Source organism: Narcine bancroftii, chromosome 11 (genome assembly GCF_036971445.1).
Source record: "Narcine bancroftii isolate sNarBan1 chromosome 11, sNarBan1.hap1, whole genome shotgun sequence".
NCBI lineage: Eukaryota > Metazoa > Chordata > Chondrichthyes > Torpediniformes > Narcinidae > Narcine > Narcine bancroftii.
This window is the reverse complement of record NC_091479.1, coordinates 86,967,727-86,991,400: the sequence shown is the minus strand read 5'-3', so window position 1 is coordinate 86,991,400 and position 23,674 is coordinate 86,967,727. Positions and strand designations below refer to the sequence as shown.

Here is a 23,674-nt window from a genome sequence, read left to right as displayed (position 1 = left end):
GTATGAGACAAAAATGGTGGAAGCAGGCATATTGGGCACAAGGGACTCCGATACCGGTGGCTGCTTTCCTTACCACACTCTCCTGTTCGTGTATACACTTTCAAACCTACTCCCGATTTCCCATACCATTGAGGGTGTGGCTCTCTGCAAGCACTGATCTACTGCAATATTATAGCTCAACTAAGTGTAGTGCACATCTTACCTGCGACTCCTCCAGCGATGTCCACAGTAACAACCTGGAGAGGAGCTATAACTGGGACTTGGACCGAGAGGCAAGGAGAGAGAGAAATGTGGCATGCATTGATGTTTATACTGTTCTGAGCTGGGCAACTGGCCAAAGATGACGCTGAATGATTTAAATGAGCCAACAGTAAGGTGTATACTAATGGGTGGCCGTATTCCAACCTTGATTGGCAGGCAATATGACTTCCAACTAGGTTTCAGATAGGGAGGCCATGTGTTCCTCCACAATCCTTCATCCAACTTCCTATTGGAAATTTAAAACAAAAACAGCTGCTCCTAGCTGAATTCACCTTCTCCAGACGTCTTCTGGGGGCCATCATCTTGAAGGGGTTGGGTAATTATCTCGATACTTTAGTCCAGCTGAGGAATATGAATTATTATGAACAGTTGCAAAGCAACCTGATCAGATTGAGCCTGCAAAGTTCTGTGGTCCATTTCTATTTCAGTAGCATTTAAGGTACGAGCTTGGTTATTAATACAATGAATTGTCCCAGGGCACTTCCACCCAGTCAATGGGTTGGATTTCAAAACTAATCAGACCCTCTTTTTATTCATGCATAGTGTTTTAACCACACAATTACAGATGATTAATTCCTGCTTACTCATTAGAAACAAATATAATACTAGAGTCTTCCTTTCAACCAGTATTGTCAAAGCAACAATCTATGTGGAGAACACAGCATGCTTTTAAAATTAGCTAGTTTTTGAATAGTTGACAAGAATCCAAAACTGATGTAGTTATTTATGGAAAATGCAGTAAATAAATGTTCAGTGGTTTCTGTATATGTGCTGAAAAGTTACAGAAAGCCTTTTTTTTAATGAGCTTTGAGTATTTTCAACCACTTTGCATTTGCAATCTTTATTTATACTTGTTGTGCACTAGACCTGCAGCAATGGGAATTCACCTAGACAATGGTATCTTCAAAATAATTTTTATTAATAACATAAAATCTTACTTAACTCCAACTTCACCCCACTATGCAAAAATGTGAATTTGTGTGTGTGATAACCTCAAACCATTACAGTTTAAGCTTGATTCTGAAGAGAACATTTTAAACTTCAGTCTCAGAAAGCTTTTGTCTTGACACTCAAAGTCTTTACTGCTGTTCGAAAACAATTATGGAGTAAGTATAGGCATCAGACTATTGAAGTCTCACACATTTCTGGTAGAGTGGTTTTCAGAGAATTTTTTCTTCTTATGAATGATCTTCCATAAATACCCCTCTTTTGCATTAATCTGTATTTCACACGATGATTTCTCAGACCCAGGCAAGGGTTAAATGAAGTTCTTGTGTAGAAAAGGACACAGTAGAATGGCCCTCTTTTCAAAGAGACAGTGAAGTGGCTTTTCTTCATTGCCACTGATTTTGTGGATCTCCCATGTTAAGGAGAGCACCACAACAAGACCAAGGTCTCTGTAATTCTGCCCAGATGTCTCCTGGTGCAATATTAAAATGCAGCTTCTTGAAATGTCTTTAATCATGTGACATGACATTATTTATGTCTTTGAAGTTATAATGTCTTCTTCAAAAGTATGAATCATGATCCCAGGACTCTGGCCTGTCTATGCATGTCACTGAAGCAAGAACTTGCTTATTTGAACTGATGCCATCTCTCAGCACACTATTGTCCCAGCAATGGAATGAAGCATTCAATTCTGTTTTTCCAGATGTTTCAACTCCAAAATAAAAAGGCTTGCCATCTGCCATCTCAAAGAATTATGTGTGTGTCTGTATGTGTTCCTGTCCACCCAAAAGCTAACTTTAAAGATTAATAACACAATTCTGAAAAAGTTTAAGTCTTTAGGAATATAACTTATAGCAGTCATTCACAGCAGCTGATAGATCCAGTTATTCATAACTTACTGTAGATTTGGTGAACTATGATATTGGCCTGAAATTTGATAATTCACCATCTGATTACCGTATATGTCACTATATAGGATCACTCATGTATAGAATGACCCTGGAATTTCCACCTAAAATGTTGGTTTTGAATAAGATGACCCCTCTCTCCCCAAATCTGGCACTTACTGCTGACCAGTGGATGCTATAAAAAGAAAATCACAATATTTTAATAACAAATGATCATTTAAAGGCTTAAATTTTATTTAGATATTTTTAAAATAAACCTCTGTCGGCTCCTGTTACAGATAGTTTAAAGCCTGCAGCAGAGCCTACAGAAGTTCCACCGGGTGAATGGACTTTGTGGAGGAGTACTGAGACTTCCTGAGATTGAGTTGGAAGACAGCAGCTGTGTTGTGACTTCGTCATCAAGGTAAGAATTTTAGGTTCTGTGCATAGGATGACCCTGATTTTAAGGTGAAATGTTTAAATTTTGCATTGTCCTTTACAATGGCATATACACTATTTCTATATAAATATTTTTCTTTGCATTCCATTTTATGGAACGTGCTTTCACATCAACACCTGGTAACCCCATCTGAATTGACCTGATTTATAGATGTCTAGTGAATAAGTGTGTGGTGCGCTGAGGCAACAGCAAGCAAGCACAAGAACTCAAAGACTGTACAACAGGCTTTATTCTAGTAAAAGTCTGAACGCCAGTGACTGGCTCAGGAGGGGCCGGCTCAGGTCTATATTTGCACGGCTGATTGACAACCGGCCAGGTGGAGTCAGCTCCCTGGGGTCTATTCAGGTTGACTAATCGACAACCGGCCAGGTGGAGTCAGCCCTTAGGTGGTCTTCTGCAGGTACGGAGATTGCCCCCTGCAGTAGGCTGGTGGTCGTATCACCACAAAGTGTCAACAATATTTTGACAGATACATGGATAGAAATGGTTTAGAAGGATATGGATCCTGCAATAATTTTTTATTGTCGTCTCCCTGACTCTACACTCAGCCCTGGAACAGCCGAACAATCATCACTCCTATATTAGACTCCTAGTAATCAACAACAACTCTGCTTTCAACACAACAGTACCAAGCAAACCTATCTCTGAGTTGCCTGACCTTGGATAGATCCACAACTTTCAACCCCACAGGCTGCACCCACCGAGGATTGGTGACAGCAACTCCTCCATGATCATCCTCTACACTAGGGCACCAAAGGGCTGTGTACTCAGTCTTCCACTATATCCCCTGTACAGTACTGACTGTATGGCCAAACACAACTTCACTGATAAATCATAGCCAATAAAGTAGGAAATTGGATGGTTGAATGATATGTAGTCTGGTGGGTTTGGAATCGTAATGAGATGTCACAGCATCACCGAATGGTGGGAAGGCGAAATCTTACAATACTTTGCAACAGTGATATAGGAATTTGTTGCTTATACATTTTCACATTAAAAACATCAACAGAAAATAAAGACATCTCTTTAAGTCAGAAAGAAATAACAGACTGATTGTGGTGTATGCTAACCTATAGATAAGGTATAGCCATCACATAACGAGTAACAAAATTGCATGCACAAAACTGCAAAATAATAATCAATTTAATACCTTATTGTTAAAAAGAGGAAATCAGTTGATCATATCAAAGGCTCTGAATTTGTTATTGACGTTAACTGCTAAGTAAAACCTTTGACACAGAAGGGGTTATGATGTGAACCAGAACATGTAATGTGACTTGCACAAATTTCAAAATAAGGTAGTGTATTGCTAGCATGTCAGTATGCCTGTAAATGTGGTGGATGCCTTGAAATATCAGACATCAAAAAATATTTACACTCTCAATGGGCTACTTGTTCCTTCACATCCAATGGAATAACTGACATTTCACCAGGAAGGCTGAATTTTGTGACCATTGTTAATTGCTCCATTAATGGACAGCTGAGTCCAGCCCAGAGTCTGCAGTAAGTGAACACATCTGTTCTGTACCCTTAGAGAAAGAAGATCAGCAACAACTGGCGAAGGGTCTCTCTGAAATAAACCAAGCTGTCATTGTTCTGGAACCTTGTACTTGATGCAATAATTGACTCTGTTCTCGTTGCTATTTGAATGAAAAATTGGCAGAATAAAGGGTAATTTATGTTGTGATATATATGCAACAATATTTACTCAAATTAGTTCAAATTACTCAATTACTTTCAATGCATTCTGAAGAAATAAGGTTTATGTGCCAGGTATAGATTTACCTTTTACTTGGGACTGCTGTTTGTCATGTAACCTTCTGTCACATGTCAACCCAAATGGACACTGCACAACTGTTTATAGTGTGTAGTGAACAAATAATAGATGTCAAGCAAATTACTCAATCTTCTTCCATTCTGTTTTCCAACCAGTTCAAGCCACCTCTCCCACAACTCCCCATTTGACAGAATTCACTGAGTTCCATGTCTTGTGAATATTTCTTTCCATGTAAATGTGTGGTGATATTGACCTTTGGCTACCTGACCAGTAAAGGTCACTAGCAGTCTATTCATCCTGGTAGAGAAGGACAGCCTTACTTTGGAGCTTTGTTCTCATTGGAGCTTGGAGGTGAAATTGTGGAATGTCAAAGAGACATTGCAGCTCAGCTTGCTTAACTGTGGCTTGAAAATTGGGTCAGTGTAGCTGCCAGAGAGATAAACCGGATGCAAAAAAGGTCATGTTCTCCTGGACACAGGGGACTCTGATTTTATTTTTGTGTCTGGGTTCTAGAAGTCTTTCTCTTCTGGTACCTAAAAAAAAAACACATTTCAAGAGAGTCTATGCTCTTCCATCACCCAGAACTGCATCTACACCAAGCAAACTCTAACCAATCTGGCCTAACATGGTTATCAGAATCAGGATTTATTGTCATGAACAAGTCATAAAATTTGATATTTTGTGACAGCCTCACAGTACAAACATTCATAGTATAACCATCTTACAACATTACTATAAATTTAAAAAAAAAATAGTGCACAAAAAGTAAGGCAGTGTCTGGTTCATTGATTATTCAGGGATCTGATGGCAGGAGGGAAGAAGCTGTCCCTGTGCCATTGAGTGCTTGTCTTTAGGCTCCTGTACTTTTTCCCCAATGGTAGCAGACTGAACAGGGCATGGTCTGGGTGGTGGGGGTGGTTGAGGATGGAGGCTGCTTTTTTAAGACACTGATGTCCTCGATTGAGTGGCCTGTGATGTCGCAGCTGAGTTAACAACTATGTGGAGTTTATCCATTCCAGGCAGTGATGCAATCAGCCTGAATGCTCTCCATGGTACACCTGGAGAACTTTCCAAGGGTTTTTGGTGACATATAGAATCTCCTCAGACACCTCACAAAGTATAGCTGCTGGCAAACCTTCTTTATGATGGCATCAACATGGAAGTTCCAGGACAGATCCTCTGAGATGTTGACACCCAGGAATTTGAAGTTCTTGACCCTTTCCACTACTGAACCCTCAAAGAGGACTGGGTCGTGCTCTCCTGACTTCCTTCTGATGTCCAAAATCATCTCCTTGGTTTTGCTAATGCTGAGCGTAAGGTTGTTGTCATTACATCACTCAACAAGTTGATCTATCTCTATCGTATATGCTTTCGCATAGCTGTTTGTGATTGACAATTTTAGTCACATCATAGTCTTCATTTTCCACATTCTTGGTAGTTCAAAGTCTGCAACAGGTAGATGTTTTGAACATTTGATGGTAGATCAATTTGAAAATGAAGCAGGCTGTATTGCTGGTGTGACCTTATGGAAAGATATTAAATCTGAGAGCATGTTAAAGATTATGACTGTCAACTCTCTCGCTCTCTCTCTCTCTGAGAAAAGCCTGTTTGACTCCCTCTCTGCTTGCAAAAAACCACAAGACCCTCTTAGAAGAGCAAGCAGCACTCCCAGACTCCAAACTACTCCCCTGAGTTCTTTCATCTGTTGCTTTTCAAAACAACAATCGATTGGGAACTCTCCAAAGCTTTTGCAAAGGCTCTAGGAGCCGGCCTGTCTAGCCTGAGCAGAGCTCCAATATTTTAAATGAGATCTGTTTTGAAGTGTTTGTATGTGACCTACACTAAAAGAACCTGCCCCAATTTGTCTCCCCAAATCATATCTATAATGTGTCACAGGGGACCAGTTGAAGGGCAGGCCCATTTAAGATAAAGATGAAGAGCCTTTTTGTTTTCTCAGAGTATATTAATCTTTGGAATTCTCCACCCTAAAGAGCTGGAGTCTTTGAATATATTTAATGCTATGAAGGACAGTCTTCAGGGACATCGGGTTTCAAGTGTGGTTGAGGGCAGGTTTAGATCATACTGAATGGGGATCAGGCTTAAGTGGTCAAATGATCTATTCCTGATCCTTTTCCTCATGTTTTTCATTGGCAATGAGTTGCTTACAGAAATTTGAGGTATTTAATTATTCATAAATGCCAGTAGAGGCCAGATGGTTACAATGGCTACGATGGAGGACGAGAGGCAGGTGGTGGAAAAAAACATCGTCATGAGAATTTTTAGAGGCTCACATCATTAGATGAACACTTTGCACCATCTGCTCAGTATAAGTCATACAGGCTTCATCACCAGTTCACAATTTGATCTTATCTTCTGGTGCAAAGGATTTAAATTTAACAAGGGATGAAAACACAAAAATATTTCTGAAGCTTGACATTAGGACTTAAGGGGTTACTCCCAAGAGAGTTCTGAGGAGCAAAGAGGGGAATGGGAAACAACACGAGGAGGAGTGGCGGCATTGGGGAGGACACTTTATGAATGTAGCAGATGTATTATGGTTGTTGAACATGCACAATACAATTGGATTTTCGATTAATTCCTTGCACCTTTGGCAGTGGGAGAGCATAGTGGAACGTCCTCATGTGCTTGTTAAATGTACACCATCAGCTAAACAAACTTCAATGCCCAAGTTGGGCATCTCTGTAAAATCAGAATAGAAAAGGCAAGGTGCACATGGATTGCACTCAAGCTAAAAGAAATTAATTATTGCCAGATAATCATCCCAATGGGGATAATGCCACTGTATTACATACCACACTTCAGTGCATTACTGGTTTCTCATCGACTTCCCTGGTTTCCGTTACACTGCCCCCCCCCCCCACCCCGCTGTCTCTCTCCTTCCCCATCCCTATTTCTCCTTCCCTCTAGCTCTTTCCTTGTCTCTTTTCCTCCAGCTCTGCATTTACAGAGCCACCCCCCTCCTCCAATCTCTCCTCACCTTTCCTCTTCTGTCCTCCTATCCATATCCAAATATTGCCTTTTGTTTGTTAGCCTCTGATTTTCTCTCCCCCCCACCCTGCCTTTTCCTCCCTTTCTCCCCCAGCCTTTTTATTCAGGAACCTTCCTGCTTTGTTGTTCATACCTTGAAGAAGGGCTCAGACCCGAAATCTCAGTTATGTACCTCCACCTCCAATGGACGCTGTGAGACCTGCTGAGTTTCTCCAGCATTTCTGTATTTTTACAACTGATTTTCTAACTCTCTGCTGCCGTGTTGGGCTCCAGACAATCATCTGTGCTCTCTAGGGCTGTTTTGAATTTCTCTGCTAGTTTCCTGCCTTTATTTGATGCTATATTACTCCAAAGCTGCATAATGTGCTGGGAGTAAAATATTGTCCTATTGTTCTCACCCACAGCCTTGGAATCAGCCAATAGATGCAACCTGACACAAACCTTGTGCAGAAAAGCTTTTTGTACTTTTCGTGAGATCCAGGCTCTGAAAATGAAACTGTAGCATTTCTACAGAACTTTTACTGGGGAACCCGCTTGCTGAATGACACCAGATTAGACCGAATGCAGGAATAAATATACCATTTGTTTAAATGGAGAATCTTGGCTCTAATTGAGCAGGATGAGTAGAGAAGTAACTTACTGAGATTTATGAAGTGGTTTTAATTTTATTTAAATGTTCCTAAATGGATTGAAGAACATTTGTTTTTTTTTCTAGAAATTTTCTAGTTTTTTAACAGGTCAAATGGATTCTTAATTATTCTTGTATGTTTCAGAACATCTGAAATATTTGTCCAAGGTTGGATTGATAGACATTCATATTACAGTAAAACCCCTGGTATCTGGCATTTATGAAGATTGGTAGATGCCAGATAAGTGTATTTTCTGGTTGCTTGAGGCTTACTCTTGCAATATCTAATATACCTGCATTAAGAATCGACAGTTTAAAAGACAAAAATATTACACTGAACAAACTTCACTTGCATGAATATATAAAAATTAAAGCATTTTTCTTTATTTTCAGTCACATTCTTTGAAAATATTTAACCATTGCTGCAATTGCAGTTTCTCCCCCACCCCCTCCACAGAGCTGCCTGAAAGTTGAGTAATAACTTTATAGATAATTAACAACCCCCCCCCCCCCCCCACAACCAACAAGTTTACAGACAAAGCCTCTGACCGGGGGAACTCTTATGAAGCAGTGATAAAGAGACACTTTAGAGAGTCACCCCAATGGCAAGTGACATCAACCAGCTCTTCATCCTGGGCGACACCATTGCTGTTTCACACAATGTTATTCAAACAGCTGCTACGAATAAAGCATGACCAAGGCACTCACTTCCTAAATATTTGCTCCCATCTTCACCAAAGGTTTAGGTGTTACTTCAGAGCACTGAAGTTCAGAGAACTTTTAGAAGTTTAATCTTACATTTTTTTTTAACCTATTTTGTTATTCTTATTTATTTTAAATTGCTCGAGGTGGCTGGTTGCTTGAATTCCAGATATCGGGGGTTTTACTGTAATCACACAGCTTGTACATAGACTGATTTAATCTTGGAAATGGCCGCTTGTGGAAACTTTTTCATGTAAAATTAGGTCCATCAGAAAAATGGATATGACATTTTCATGCCCAATCCACGTTAGTGCATCTGATGTTTTGCCAATGTCAGACATGGGGTCATTTTCCATGGAAGGTCCAGTTTTGCCCTTCCCAACTATACTGAGCAGAAGCCCACAACCTAGGACAGTAAAGCAAAGTGCAAACCCTACTGAAATCAGCAAGAGAAAGTGAATCAAAAGGTCTCCATTCTCAAGATATTGATTACAGTTTTTCTCTCTCAGCTGTCATGGGCAGTGTTTCTTGAAGGTCTGAAGCAGTTACCAATAATTAGTGTGGCAGGAACTTTTCTTGCAACCCCCATCAGGAAGCATTTGGGCCTTTTTGGTGCCTCATTCAGGGAATAAAAGCTATTCTACTTACTGTTGCTTATAACCGCTGCCAATTTTTTGTAAGTCACCTGATTAATTGTTAGGACCCTCTGGTACGGCTGTTCAGTGCACCAACAATGGTGAAATGTATTTTCTAGGTCAGTGGTTTTCAACCTTTCCCCCCCCCCCCCCCCCCCCTCACATACCACCTTAAGTAATCCCTTGCTAACCACAGAGCACCTATGTGAGTGGAAAGAAAAAAAAGTGAAAACCACTTTTCTCGGCTTTCTGGTTTTTAACTGGATTGGCAGCCAGAGGGAGCAGCTGGCCAGTTTTCTGAGCTGATGCCATTATCCATACAAGCCTTATTTCCAACCACCACGCCCTTTCATTCCCCCATTGCCTGAATGCACTTTGAGCACTTCCTTGACATCATTTATGCACGTGAGGCTGTGTCATCACAGACTACCTGATCACTTTGGATTGGGACAGCCTTGGTTAGGATGTTGACCCCAGCAAATCAGCAAAAGGAAAGTTGGGTACTGATTGCAGAGGCCAGTGGTTCACCATGGATCAGGACTAGAGATGATTGCATTGATATTCTGGCTTCACTGAGTCTTCATACATGTTGTGATCCCCACCCATCTACCCTTTACCAATTGGTAATGTGGACCATTCTACCATATCATACCTCTGGTATTCTCTCCTCTGTGTACTTCCCATTGTTTTAACTGTTGCCACTTTAGAATCCTCAACCTGGAGTTATCGTCTGAAATATCCTTCCTTTCCTTCTTCAGCTTCTGCACCCAGTGTTTCCTTTCCTCGATGATTTAATTTCCATCTATCCTTCCACACACTCTCACCTCTGAATATCGTGAGGATTGTAAATAGTTTCACAAATGAACAGCTGCACCCAGCCCATAGTCGAAAGTAAGTAAGAAAGACATCTGGTTTGTACCCCTAGAGAATCTAGAACAGTGGCAGCTGGCACAGACCTTTTTTGGAAAACACTGAATACGCAACCACCAGAAGCTAAATAGATGATGTAATAATTTCTCTTTATGTCTACTGTTACTGCTGTTGTAATTACTGTAAAAAAAAATGGAAATATTCATACAAAGGGCATGTAAAAATTGATTTAAATAAGGATTTACAGTAATGTCAAATGAAGATTTTTAAATTTAAATCTTAAATTTAGACATACATCATGTTAACAGGCCATTTCAGCCATGATTCTGTGTCGCTCAATTTATGTGCCATTAACCTCCACCCCCCTCCTCCCCCCCCCTCCCCCCCATTCATTCCAAACAGTAGGAGGAAACTAGAGTCCCGGGGAAAACTCACGTAGACATGGGGTGAATGTACAGACACTTTTCAGAGAGCGCGGGATTCAAATCCTGGTTCTGATTACTGGTGTTGTAAAGGTGTTGTGCTAACTGCTACGCCAATCATGCTGCCTTATCTAAGCAGGCCCTCGCTTTTCATTACTGTATTTGCTTACAATACTTTCCAAATTGTTAATACAAGCTTAAATTGTTTTCTGATGTAAAATTATGGTTTATGTTTCGGTACAATTACTTGATTACGAAAGGAAAATATTCCATCATCCAATGCACAAATTAAAAACTGCTTCCTCTTGCATTTGGCCATAAAATTGAATTTAATGTGAGGAATCTCCTCAAACAGTTGCAAATGGAAGAGAATGGTGGAGATTTGGTTTCTTCATTATTTTAATCTAGGGACATAACCAATCCTGAGAGAAGGGGCTGCTTGCAATCCAATGCTGCTAACACTTGTACTAATGGTTGCAGGAACTCAACACCTCAAAAGCTTAACATTTCATGGGGATTCCTAATAGTGTGAGTGATTTAAGTTGAATTATGTGAAACAATTGGTCTCTCTGAAGTAGCCATTTCCTATTTATCAACTGGTGCCAAAACTTTGCAATAATGGAGAAATCTATCAGATTATGTCCTTAGCCCTCTGCTATTATTGAATTATAAAATTCACCATTTTGCTAGACAGTCTGTAACTGGCTGAATGGATGTCTGGAATGTTTGGCATATAGTTCTTCAAGGTTTTCTGGACATCTTGTACTTCACATATTCATGAAAATGGATTTCTCTTTCAGTGCCTCTGGCCTCAAAGGTGTGTGCTTTATTCAACATTAATATTATATTTCTTTTTTAGTTATTGTTTGTTTGAATGTTTGTGTCTACTGAGCTCGCTTTATGCTTTTCGGAATCAGAATCCGAATTTATCGCCAAGAACATTTAACAAAATTCGTTGTTTTGCGGCAGAACTGCAATGTAAACATTGATATTAACCACCTTACCAAATAAATAAAAATAGTGCAAGAAAAAGTCAAAATAAGGCAGTATCTGTTGCTCATTGTTCATTCAGGAATCTGATGGGAGAGGGGAAGAAACTGTGAGTGCTCCTTCCTTGTTCCATATTTCTTTCCAGAGCATCATAAAAATTCCAGACAGCGGGCTGAATCAGACCACATCAATCCCACAAAAGAGGCTCAGAAGAGAAAAGTGTCTCTGGTACTCTTTATTCAGCCAGCACTTGAATTTTGTCTCAGACTAACTCTAAGTGAGTGATTTTATGTCGGCCATGTTGAACTTTATTCTGCTGATATTAATACACCCTTGAAACTGATTTACAGGGCAGGGCTGATCATAGAGGCTTCTGTACCCTTGCACTGCAGGAATCCTCTGTGTGCTTTCCAAGTATAATGGAAATATTCATTTCTGACATCATTACAGATTGTATTATTTGCTGGGATCTCTGAAATGCTTATAGCTTGAGACGAAATATTTCAGTTTACTTAACAGATGCACTAAGAAGGATATATAAACAGAAGCAAAATATTGTGTATCCCTGAAATCTGAGGTTTAAGCAGGAATTAGTGAAAGCATGCAGTAGCCCCAAGCAGAATTTGTGGAGAGAAATAGAAATGACTTTTTTTTAGAATGATGAAGAACTGGAAGACGCAAGAAATGCATAAGAGAGTGTTGACAATTTGATATACGTGGAAAACTCTGTCTGGGTTCAGGTCTGTAAATGGAGGCAGTGTGGCCAGCTCACCTACCAGGAAATCGAACTGGCTCGAGAATTCTTGGGTAGCGTGATGACGTCACTTTCGGCTATGGGTGGCAAGGGGGCTGGCCAGGAGCCTGGGGTTTTAAAAAGTGCGTGGGTCCAACAGTAAACTGTTGTTTTCCGTTAGACCTCAACTCGACTACCACTCTTCATTTCGCACCACGATTCAGCAACCACAGCAGGGCTTTAAGAACTGGGAGTATGATGTAGCATAATTTTGATACTAGAAGCTACAATTAGCTGAGAGTTGACAGATTTTAATAAAGCATGTTGTTGGTATCTTTTTCTTCATATACACCAACATGAATCAGCAAAGAGACAATATTCTGCATAGATTTTTAGAGACAAGAGGCCACAAAGATTATGTGATTCATTATTGGATTTATGAAACACCCTCATGAGTCTGGACATGTTGGTTGGTGATGTGAGAAAATAAGGTAGATAGTCATAATTTTTTTTCCCCCATGGCAGGAAGAACTAAAACTAGAGGGCTTAGGTTTAAGGTGAAAGCAGAAAGACTTAGTTGGGACAGATGCTGGTGGGTATTTAGAATGAGATGCTGGAGGAAGTGGTTAAAAATAAGGACAATTGTAACATTTAAAACATGTTTAGAAAGGTAAATGTTTAGAAATATTTCCGAGGGATATAAACTGAACACAGGAAAATGGGACTAATTTATTCAGGATGGACAAGTTGTGCCAAAAAGGCCTCCTTCTGTGCTAAGGAATTCTATAATTTTATGACTCCATAGCTACTATTAGTGGTGACCGAATCTACTTAGTGACTTTTCCTATTCTCAAAAATGCAGTCATCAGCGAACGAAGAAGTGTCACGTAGAAGTACAGTCGCCATTTACATTGCCAGTTCATTAACGATCTCACTTTCCTCATGCAGGTTTCTTATTTCTTTCCTATTCTTCCGTCTCTTCTGATGAATTTCTTGTGGGTGAGCAGAAAACAAAACAATGATTCAAAACCTTCTGGAACTTTGTTTTTTGAGAACCATCCTGTAGACAAGGCATGTAATAATCCTTGAGGCTGTAATTTTTTTTAAACAATAGAAGTATAGGATTATGTAAGCAAATCAGTCAAGTTGCTAGGTAAGGATCAATGAAGTTCATCAGAATATAAACTACATTGGTAATTTCTAAAGTACTTCAAATTTGGACATACCTCCACGGTAACAGGCCCATGTGCCCAATTATACCCAATTAGCCGACAAGCCTGGTACATTTTGAAGGGTGGGAGGAAACTGGAGGACTCAGAGGAAACCCACGTCGTCATGGGGAGAATGTACAAATTCCTTAGACAGTGATGACACTGTGACAGCCATGGGCTAACTACTATGCTAACCTTGCCACGCCGATATATCATTTCCCTAAATGAAACCTTGTGCTGGATTTAAGAATCACATTGAAGTAATACATTAGAATAAAATAAAACTTCAATCAAATATATATTTAGCTTTATTTAATAATTCGTGATTTTTTCTTAAGTATGTTCTAACAGCAGATGCAAACTTTTTAAATAACTAATGATTGTGCCAATGTGCAGGTCAGGAAATGACTCCAGAGAGTCGTTAACCTGGCCAGTAACATCACGAGTACCAGTCTTCACTCCATCGAGGGCATCTACAAGAGGTGGTAGCTTGAGAAAGCAGCCTCCATCTTCCAGGACCCCCGTCACACTGCTACTATCAGAAAGGAGGTACAGGAGCGTGAAGCAAACATCGAGCAGCATAAAAGCAGTTTCTTCCATTCTGCCATCAGATTACCACAGACTTGACCTCTGTTATGAGCCCAGAGGACCCCAAAACCCAGCAGCAATAGACATTCACCAAGACAAATGGTTACTTAAACAAAAGTTGCTTTTAATTATCTTTAAACATGAAAACAGGATCAAACTTTAACTTTTTACTATTAACTTAACCCCCTTCTAATTCAAAGTGCATGTGTATGCAATATGCAAGTTCAGAAAAGTTCTTTGATTCACAGTCCAATCTCATTTCTCACTCCTCCAAGTTCACTGGTATCAGGCAATTCTTATACTGCACACAGAATTTAACATTTATGAATCTTTACTAGCCTTTGGTGCTTGAAATGTAAATTGTTACTGCTCAGGAAGGTTCTTGTCAGTTTTCAGAGAGTTATTTGTTGCTTGTTAGACACAAACTGATTCCTTTCGATCAGCTACTTCAGTGTCTTGCTGAAGAAACTTGCCCCATCAGGGTTTTCCAGATGATAGCTTCTTTCTTTCAGATCATCACAGAGTTCCTTTTCTGTTTCCCTTATTTCAAGTGAAACATTATACAGCCAGTCCTCTCCTCGTATGGACCACAAGGGCTTAGATCAGGCTGAACTAAGAACTCACAACCCATCTTCCAAATGGTGTTTTTCCATAAGCTTGCCAAAACAATAATCCATTACTCCACACCCATGTCCAATTAACACCTACTTGTGAAGTCTCTATAGGCATTCTTCAAAGTTTTTGCCTGGACAGTCTGGCTTGAGCAGAGCTCTTGCATTTTAAATGTTTTGGTGTTTGTTTCTGACCTTCGCTTACAAAAAAACCTGCTACAATTTATCTCCTTTAAAACATATCTACATACAATATAAAATATAACATAATCGGTCACACCTCACTTTCTCCTATTTTCTCCCACTATTCATTTATTTATTTATTTATTTTGAAATGCAATTTATACCAATATTTGCTCTGTGATGCTGCCACAAAACAACAAATTTTGTGACACGTTCATGACAATAAATTTTGATTCTGATTGGCATTTTCAAAGCAGTAAATTTAGTCAAACCACAACCAACGGAGTTGTACCTCTCCTATGAGCAAATTAGCCTTCAAGCCTCAAGTTGTAAAAAAGTGGCATTGGTTGACCTAATAGAGAGAGAGAGAAATTCATCAATTCTCTTCACCTCTCTCATGACATCACCTCAGAACCTGAGAGTTGCATATTATCTTCAATCCTGTGAGGCTATCTGAGAAGAAGAAGCTCATCCCAGAAAGGAATGAGCATTTCAAGGAAGTAATGGGAAATTTAAAAAAACATCATAGAAAGAAAACAAGAGTTTAAAGCAAGTAACGGACAAAAACAGACATCAAAAACCCGAGGATGTTGGAAACCTGAAACAAAAGTTGGAAACACTCAGCAAGGAAGCAACCCATTTTCTCTGTCCACAGATGTTGCCTGACTTGATGAATGATTTTGCCAGTTTTGTTAAAGGTCAAAAACAATTGCGTGGAAAATCAAATGCACTGACTTTATAGAATGGTTAAAATAAAGGAATAAAATATATGAAGATAAATACTTGCTGAAGTATTTGAATTGGGCACTCATTCAGTGAAGGATACTGATCATAGTTTCAGCCTCTTTGTGCTGAAATAAAAGTAAGCGCAGCGCTAATATTCAAATCCGGTGGAGATGGTACATTCTCCCCATGTCTACATGGGTTTCCTCCTGGTGCTACAGTTTCCTCCCCCCCCCCCCCCACCCAACAAAAAAACATACCGGTGTTGTAGGTCAATCAGGTGTAAATGGGTGGCATGAGCTCGTAGGCCGAAAGGACCTGTTGCTTGCTATACATTTAAATTAAACTAAACCATTGAAAAACAGAAATCAAATAAACCAGAAATAATGTGGAGGTAATATTACTTTATTGTCATAAAAATAACAAATTAAGGAAATTAAAAGATGGAACTTTTAACATCCTATATAATGAAATATGAACCTTATTTTCAGATTTTTGCCACAAATGTGGGGAGAACAGACATCTTGCTTTGATTTGGCATCAGTTCAAATCTAATTATATACTGATTTTTTAGAGGAATTTGCCTCCTTGACAATATGGCAGATGCCTGTCTTAGCAATTACTTTGCCCATTTTATAAAGTGAAAGGCCATGACTAATTTTTCCTTATAGGTTATCCAAACCCAAGTAAAATGTAACGCTGAAATGTAACAACATGTATACAGAACATTCCTCTAAATTTTGCAGATCCCAAGCTGGAAACAAAAGTGCACACTAAAAACAACATCACTATTGTTTCAGTTCTCAGAGACAAAAGTGTAGATTTAGGTATCTGAGTCATTTTTATCGCTGCAAAATATCTTAGTAGCTGTGGAAACTCTGGATTTGTTTTGCTCAAAACATTAGGAAAGAGGAAATGTTATTCACCCTGATCAGAAGGAGGATTACAAAGCAAGGTCATTTGTTCAATGTTGCCTTCAGGTGTTTTAAACATTTTGATACTAACCATTATTTACTTGGTGACACACTCTAAATTCACATTTCAAGTGTCTCCCTATATTGCACTGATTGGCATTTCACACCAATGTTATAGTATCTCCAGCGACCATGAATTGATCCCAGCCACCAGCTCCATCAGTGTGGATTCAACACAATCTCACAATTGCCTTCTGTTTTCTCCCACATCCTAAAGGATGTGCAGGTTAAGCAGAAAATTCTGGAAATACACAGCAAATCAGGCTTCAAATGCTGGAAGAGATGCAGAGTTAACAGTCTCCTCTACCTCGGAGAGACTGGACGCAGACCGGAAGATCACTTTGTCGAGCACCTCAGCTCTGTCCTCTGCAATAGCGCGCATCTCCAAGCAGTCACCCATGGCAAATTTTTGCCCCGTTCCCTTACTGACATTTCTGTCCATGGTCTCATGTGCTGCCAAACTGAGACTGCCCTCATCTCGGAGGAACAACACCTCATTTTCTGTCTGGGCAGCCTCCAACCAGATGGCATTGACATCAACTTCTCCGGTTTCCATGAAACCCCAGGCCCATCTTCTTCCTCCTGTCACATAACCAAAAATCAATTCTCACCTTTCCTTTTAACATATCCAATTTTGTCCTTTGGTCTGTACTCCTCCCCCTCCCATTCTTCCCCTTTCTTTCTCCAGCTCGGAGGTTTACAGAGGCTAACCAGAGGTGGAGTTAGTGAAGTGCCTATATGTTCTAGATAAGGTTGCCAAATTTTCAGGAAGGTGTTATATTATTTTCTAAGACTATGTTATCTTTCCAAGAGGAATGTAGCTGTTCATTTCTGAAGACCATCTATCAATGAGGAGAGAGGAATCTAATTTCTATGTCACTGCTATACATTTCCTGGCCACACATAAGAAATATACTGGAAGAATGTAACACTGTGGTAATATCGTGTCTCTATGTGTTTCACTGTACACACTGGCGATGGGATTTTTCTTTTTTTAATTTTTCTTTGTGTAATTTGACTTACACAGAAAGAGTAGGGAAATTGTGTGTAATTGTTAACTGTTAAATATACTTGAAATATTACAAAAATGAAATCAAAACACAGAAATGCTGGAGAAACTTGTGCAGTTTTGCATTGACCATAGGATGTAAAGATATATTTACATTGTTCCTGAGCCCTTCTTCAAGGTACGAATGAAAAGACACAGGCAGGAAACTGGTTAATTAGCTATTGTAAAGGATCTCTAATGTAGATAGGTGGCAGGAAATTCAGGGGTGAATGGGCATGTGATAGACTGCCGATAAACTACATCTTTGCTTTGCCTTTCCTTGAGTTTTTTTTCAGTGACTTGGCCTCACATCAATTTTAGAAACTGGAAAGGACATTTTTGTAGCATTTGAAAGGAATTTTTGAGGCCACACGAAACCACTTATTTTCGAGTCGCATCTCTAATGCTTTAAACATTCCTGGGAGCAATGTTCCCCTCAGATTTAATGCTGACATTAACTCCCATCTTTGGGACCTCTCTCTCACAATGAACCTCTGTGCGCCTTTATCTGTCCAATATCTATATAATTGCATTAAATAAGAACAGATCAAGAGAATTCTCTCTGTAGCTGAGTGTATGTATCTAATGACATCACATGACTCATTGAAATCAGGAAGTCATAAAACACGTCATCAGATCATGCCTCGAGCACCAAATAAACAGTGAATGATTATTGATAATGAAATCACAGCAAAGATAAAGGAAATTATTTTTATTTTGCTTTAATTTAATTGTTTTAAGGTCTCCTTGAAACTCAACTGTAAATATTCTTGCATGTAAATTAATTTATAAAATTCCTAGATGCCAGTTACAAACCCATGTGGATCTAATCAGAGACGATAAAAATGCATGTTTTGTAAATTTAAAGAGATTACCAGGGTGGCTCACAACAGTGCAGCTATTAGAGTCTCTGTCTCACAGCAATGTGGCTCGGATTTAATGCTGAATTCCAATCTTGTCTGAGTAGAGCTTGCACAGTTCTCCTTTGACCTTGTGGGTTTTCTCTGGGTGCACTGATTTCTTCCCACATCCTAATGGCTTGTGAGTTGATAGGTTCATTGGCTACTGCAAATTGGCCCTTGTGTGTAGGACAGACAATGAAGGGAGAAATGGCTACAGGGACATTGGTAGAATGAGACTGATGAGCATGTTGATAGCCCTGGAGCCAAATTACCTTCTTCTGTTTCACCTATCTACATTAGAGATAATTTACAATTAACCAGCTTCCTTTGTCCCCATTTCAGTCCCAATGAAGTGTCTTTCACTAGAAATCAAAACATAGGAATGGTGGAAGAACTCCGTAGCACCCATAGGAGATAGATATACATCCAACATTTCAGAATCAGAATTTATTGTCATGAACACATCACGAAATTCGGTGTTTTGCTGCAGCATCTTAGTGCAAACATTCACATGATGAACCAACCTATAACAATATATATATATAACATAAAAATAATGGTGCATGAAAAGTAAGGCAGTATCTTTGGTTCACTGATCATTCAGGAATTGATGGCAGTGGGATAGAAGCTGTCCTTGTGCCACTGAGTGCTCATCTTCATGCTCCTGTACCTCCTTCCTGGTGGTAGCAGAATGAAGAGGAGGCCATGGCCTGGTTGGTGGGAGTGTTTGAGTATAGAGGCTGCTTTTTTAAGACATTGCCTAAGACCTTCCTCAAGGCATGAGTGTAAAAACACAGGCAGAATTAAAAGCTGGAGAAAGAAAGGGGGAAGAATGGGAGAGAGAGAGGAGTGCAGGCCAACAGACAAATGATGTTCGTATAGAATACTGTATGGGATTTTCAAGAATGGAGAAAAGATTCTTTGTCATTCATCACATGCACAAGAAACTTGCCTGAATCCATCTGATCATTGTATATTGGCACTGGGCTCTGACTAAGGCAGAGACCTGGTTCTTCCAAATGGGATGAGGCTATCTACGTTTCTACGATCAGGAGTCTAATGGAGCTGATACCATCTGAACTTGAGTATTCTACTTTCCACGAATGTCTGAAAGGAAAGTAATGAAAATAAAAATTGGGCCAACCCAAAAGAAGTGCCTTGAAATTGGATGATGCTGTGCCAGATTTTTTGTGTGCTGTATGATCCAAATTGCATGGAATGCAAAAGAATGTCATGAAAAAACAGTACCGGCTGTATAGATTGTGCTCACGCTCCGAGGCCCCCATGGGTGCACCGCGGCAGCAGGTGGCCTCCTGCTGCACAACTGCGCGTCACGTTTGGGATTTGCCATTGGGCACATGTGTTCTGTACTCCGAGGGCCACTCAGCACAAAAGCGAAACAGTCGCTGTGATTGGCGAAGCTCGATGTGTTCCGGAGCATCCATAGTAGGCAAAGATAAATAACTAACCTGAACCCTTGAATAAAAAGGTTGGGGCAGGGGAGGAGTACAGGCCAACAGCCAGGAGGTCGTAGGTGAACATGGATTAGTGGACAGGAGAGAAAAGCTGAGAATTGATCAGGCAAGGGAGGTGGCTCTGTTATGGAGAGCTGGAGGAAAAGAAACTGAGAGATAGGGAAAGAGTGAGTCAAGGGGGGGGAGGAGCTGGAGGGATAAGGGATGAGAGAGTCAGGGGAGGGGGGTGGGCAAATGGAAACAGGAGGTCTCTGTTAATGCTGTCTAATTGGAGAGTGAACAGGTAGAATATGAGGTGTTGTTCCTCCATTTAGTGGGGTTGCGTCTCCTTCTTGCAGTAAGTTCGAGTTTATTTATGATCTGACTGTAACAGTGGCTTGGCTTGGCTTCGCGGACGAAGATTTAAATATCAGCTGCAGGCTCGTTTGTGGCTGACAAGTCCGATGCGGGACAGGCAGACACGGTTGCAGGGGAAAATTGGTTGATTGGGGTTGGGTGTTGGGTTTTTCCTCCTTTGTCTTTTGTCAGTGAGGTGGGCTCTGCGGTCTTCTTCAAAGGAGGTTGCTGCCCGCTGAACTGTGAGGCGCCAAGATGCACGGTTTGAGGCGAGATCAGCCCACTGGCGGTGGTCAATGGGGCAGGCACCAAGAGATTTCTTTAGGCAGTCCTTGTACCTCTTCTTTGGTGCACCTCTGTCACGGTGGCCAGTGGAGAGCTCGCCATAGAACACGATCTTGGGAAGGCGATGGACCTCCATCCTGGAGACGTGACCCGCCCAGCGCAGTTGGATCTTCAGCAGTGTGGATTCGATGCTGTCGGCCTCTGCCATCTCGAGTACTTCGATGTTAGGGATGTACAACCTGATGAAACATCGTTTTTCCGGTACATGGGGCAAAAGCACGTAAACACATATAAAGACTTAACATACATACAGAACCTACATACATGTCTTACATGCATATATTAAAAATTATTATTATTAATAAATAGTAGAGTCACAGGGAGTTGTTTTAGCAGTTCAGTGGTCATTCAGCAGACTCTCTGCCCGTGGGAAGAAGCTGTTCTTCCGCCTGGTGGTTCTAATACTTATTTATCTCTTTTGTGACGCGATTGGCAAGGTAGGGGATCTTACAGGTTTTATGAGCGCTCTTTAAACAACAATCCAAATAAATCACATTGAAAAGGTGGAGGGAGACCTCAGTGATCTGCCACTTTTATGGATCTGGGATTGACCTCTGATCAGATGCTTTGCAGCAACCGTACCACACTGTGATGTAGCTGGTCAGGATGCTCTCAATTGAGCTCCTGTAGAAAGTTGGCAGTATTCTGGCCAGTAGCTTTGCCCACTTCAGTCTTCTCAGGAAGTGCAGTCGCTGTTACGCTTTCCTGAAAAGTGAGGAGATGTTATGTGTGCAGGATAGATCATTTCTTAAGTGAACTCCAAGGAACTTTGTGTTCTCCATTCTCTCCACTACTCACTAGTGGGGAATGTAGTGATGGGTGATCATCTCTGGTCTTCATAAAGTTCACAATCATCTCATTTGTCTTGTCCACGTTGAGACTCAGGTTGTAATTCTTGCAGCATTTCATGAGATTTTCCACCCCTTTTCTGAAGTTGCAATTCATTGTTGTTGCTGATGAGGCCCAGCTACTCTCGTGTCAATTTGCAAACTTGAATGCTCTATTGGTCGGGTGCTGCAGTCATGGGTCAGTCACATGAGCAGGAGCAGGCTGAACACACAGCCCTGAGGTGCATCAGTGCTCAGCGGGACAGTGTTCGGCGTTCTGCTGCTGATCCAGACAGGCCGTGTCCTTTCAGTTAGGAAGTCCAGAATCCAGTTACCGAAAAAATGTTGAGTGGCAGCGAGGACAGCTTCTCCACCAACCTCTTGGTAAGATGAGACTGGCACTGGAAACTTAATTAATCTTGTTCTTGCTCATTTATTCTGTACTATTCCAATTGTAACCATGTGGATTCAGAATTGAGTGAGCGAGTTTTTCAATATGGAGTGATGGAAGATATTAGGCGACTTCATGGAAATGTTTGATTATGAGGGGTGGAGATAGGACTTTTTTTTTTCCTGGGCTCATTGGCCAAGAACAGAGGCACCTGTTGGAGTTAAGTGGAGGAATGTTTAGGGGAAGCACCAGAAGTGGGATTTTTACTTAGAAAATCGTGGGTTCCTGGAATACATTCATTTTAAAAGAGATAAAGTAGGGGGGAGGGTCAGGTGAAGAGGTCATCAATAGGATTGAAGGGTGCCTGTGTTCTCCTTAATAAAAGGATGAACACCCAAAGTGGGATGTTAAAAGAAATAGCCAATCCAACTAAGAAAAGAGGGCAGCCTTGTGTCCATGATAAAAAAAGCCATAACTCTTAGGCAAGATAAGAGGGAGTTTATGAAATCATTCATCTGAAAACGGCTCTACAAAAGGAAGTGGTGAGTTTTAAAGAGGTCTGAAGACACAAAATGCTTCATAATTACTTCTGAACTCCAATTTAAAATCTTCAAGCTCAACATAAGATGTTTGATGCTGAAATTTAAAATGGACTTTTCAGAATTATGCCTAAAGTGTAATCATTTTGGATTTAATCACACACACTGATATATACATTTGTGCATAGTGAGGTTTAAGATAGAGTTAAGTTTAGATGTTAGTAAAAAATATTATTAATAGCTTGATAAAACTATTATTTTAAATTTACCATTGTCTGGTGAATTTTCCATTGCTGTTCCCTTATTAGAACTAAAAACATTTTATTAGTTTGTAACACATTTCATTTTAATCCATATTAGTTTGCACCCATTGACCTACCATGCCAAGATGTCATTATCATATTGTAGCATGGAGAAATTGCTTTGTCGGTGTGACATCTCCTTCAATATAGATTGCAACTCCTTACGAGCCAATACCATATAAAAACTTCTAATTCATCTTCTTCATTACAACCTTATGCTCGATGAACATTGACTCCAGTAAATCCAACGGATTATCTTTGTACCATTTTATTGACTGGTAGGCTTCTCAGAAATATCCATGACAACATGTCAAGAGTTTGTATCAAAGGTACACACTCCTCTAGCTAGGGACATTAAAAAAAAGAGCAAAAGTTTTACTGGGAGGAAGTACATGCATTCTTCATTACTCAGTTCTATAGCAGGTAACAGTTTGTCAGTGATCCTTCTGTTATCCCCCATCATTGGGACCACAAATGGCATTGATTCCGAGGACCTCTGAGCCAAGCTCTCAAGTCAACTGGACATGTTGCACAACAAATGTGAGCATGGTCACCAATTTTACTTCCGAAGTAGAGCTCATAGACTTTCTTAATAAGTGCAGTTATGCTGCATCTTTGATCCTTAAGTGTATGCATGCCACAAATGTAACAGAGTGTATCACAGCGGTTGTGGCATTGACAAGTCATTTCTGCTGTTTTGAATCTTTCTGAAGACAATAAATGCTATTGTTAGTAAACTCATTATGCTATTGCCTGATGAACGTGTGCATCAACATGGTTCAATCTACATCAATGTAATGCACGGCATCTGTATATGTGAACTGCTTTTATAGCCTGTCTACATCAATTCTGACTAAACAGGGCCAAGCGTAAGATAACATTTGCATAGCCCCTGCA

At 40.2% G+C, this 23,674-nt stretch overlaps 1 long non-coding RNA gene across 3 annotated transcripts in view; it reads left to right on the top strand.

The window, feature by feature from the left end:
* LOC138746081 (uncharacterized) overlaps nt 1–23,674 on the top strand; it is an 89,677-nt gene that overhangs the window by 33,301 nt on the left and 32,702 nt on the right. For all 3 annotated transcript variants that reach the window (XR_011346690.1, XR_011346689.1, XR_011346688.1), the window contains one exon: nt 2,396–2,520. This is a non-coding gene — a long non-coding RNA (uncharacterized lncRNA). The remainder of the gene's footprint in view (nt 1–2,395; nt 2,521–23,674) is intronic.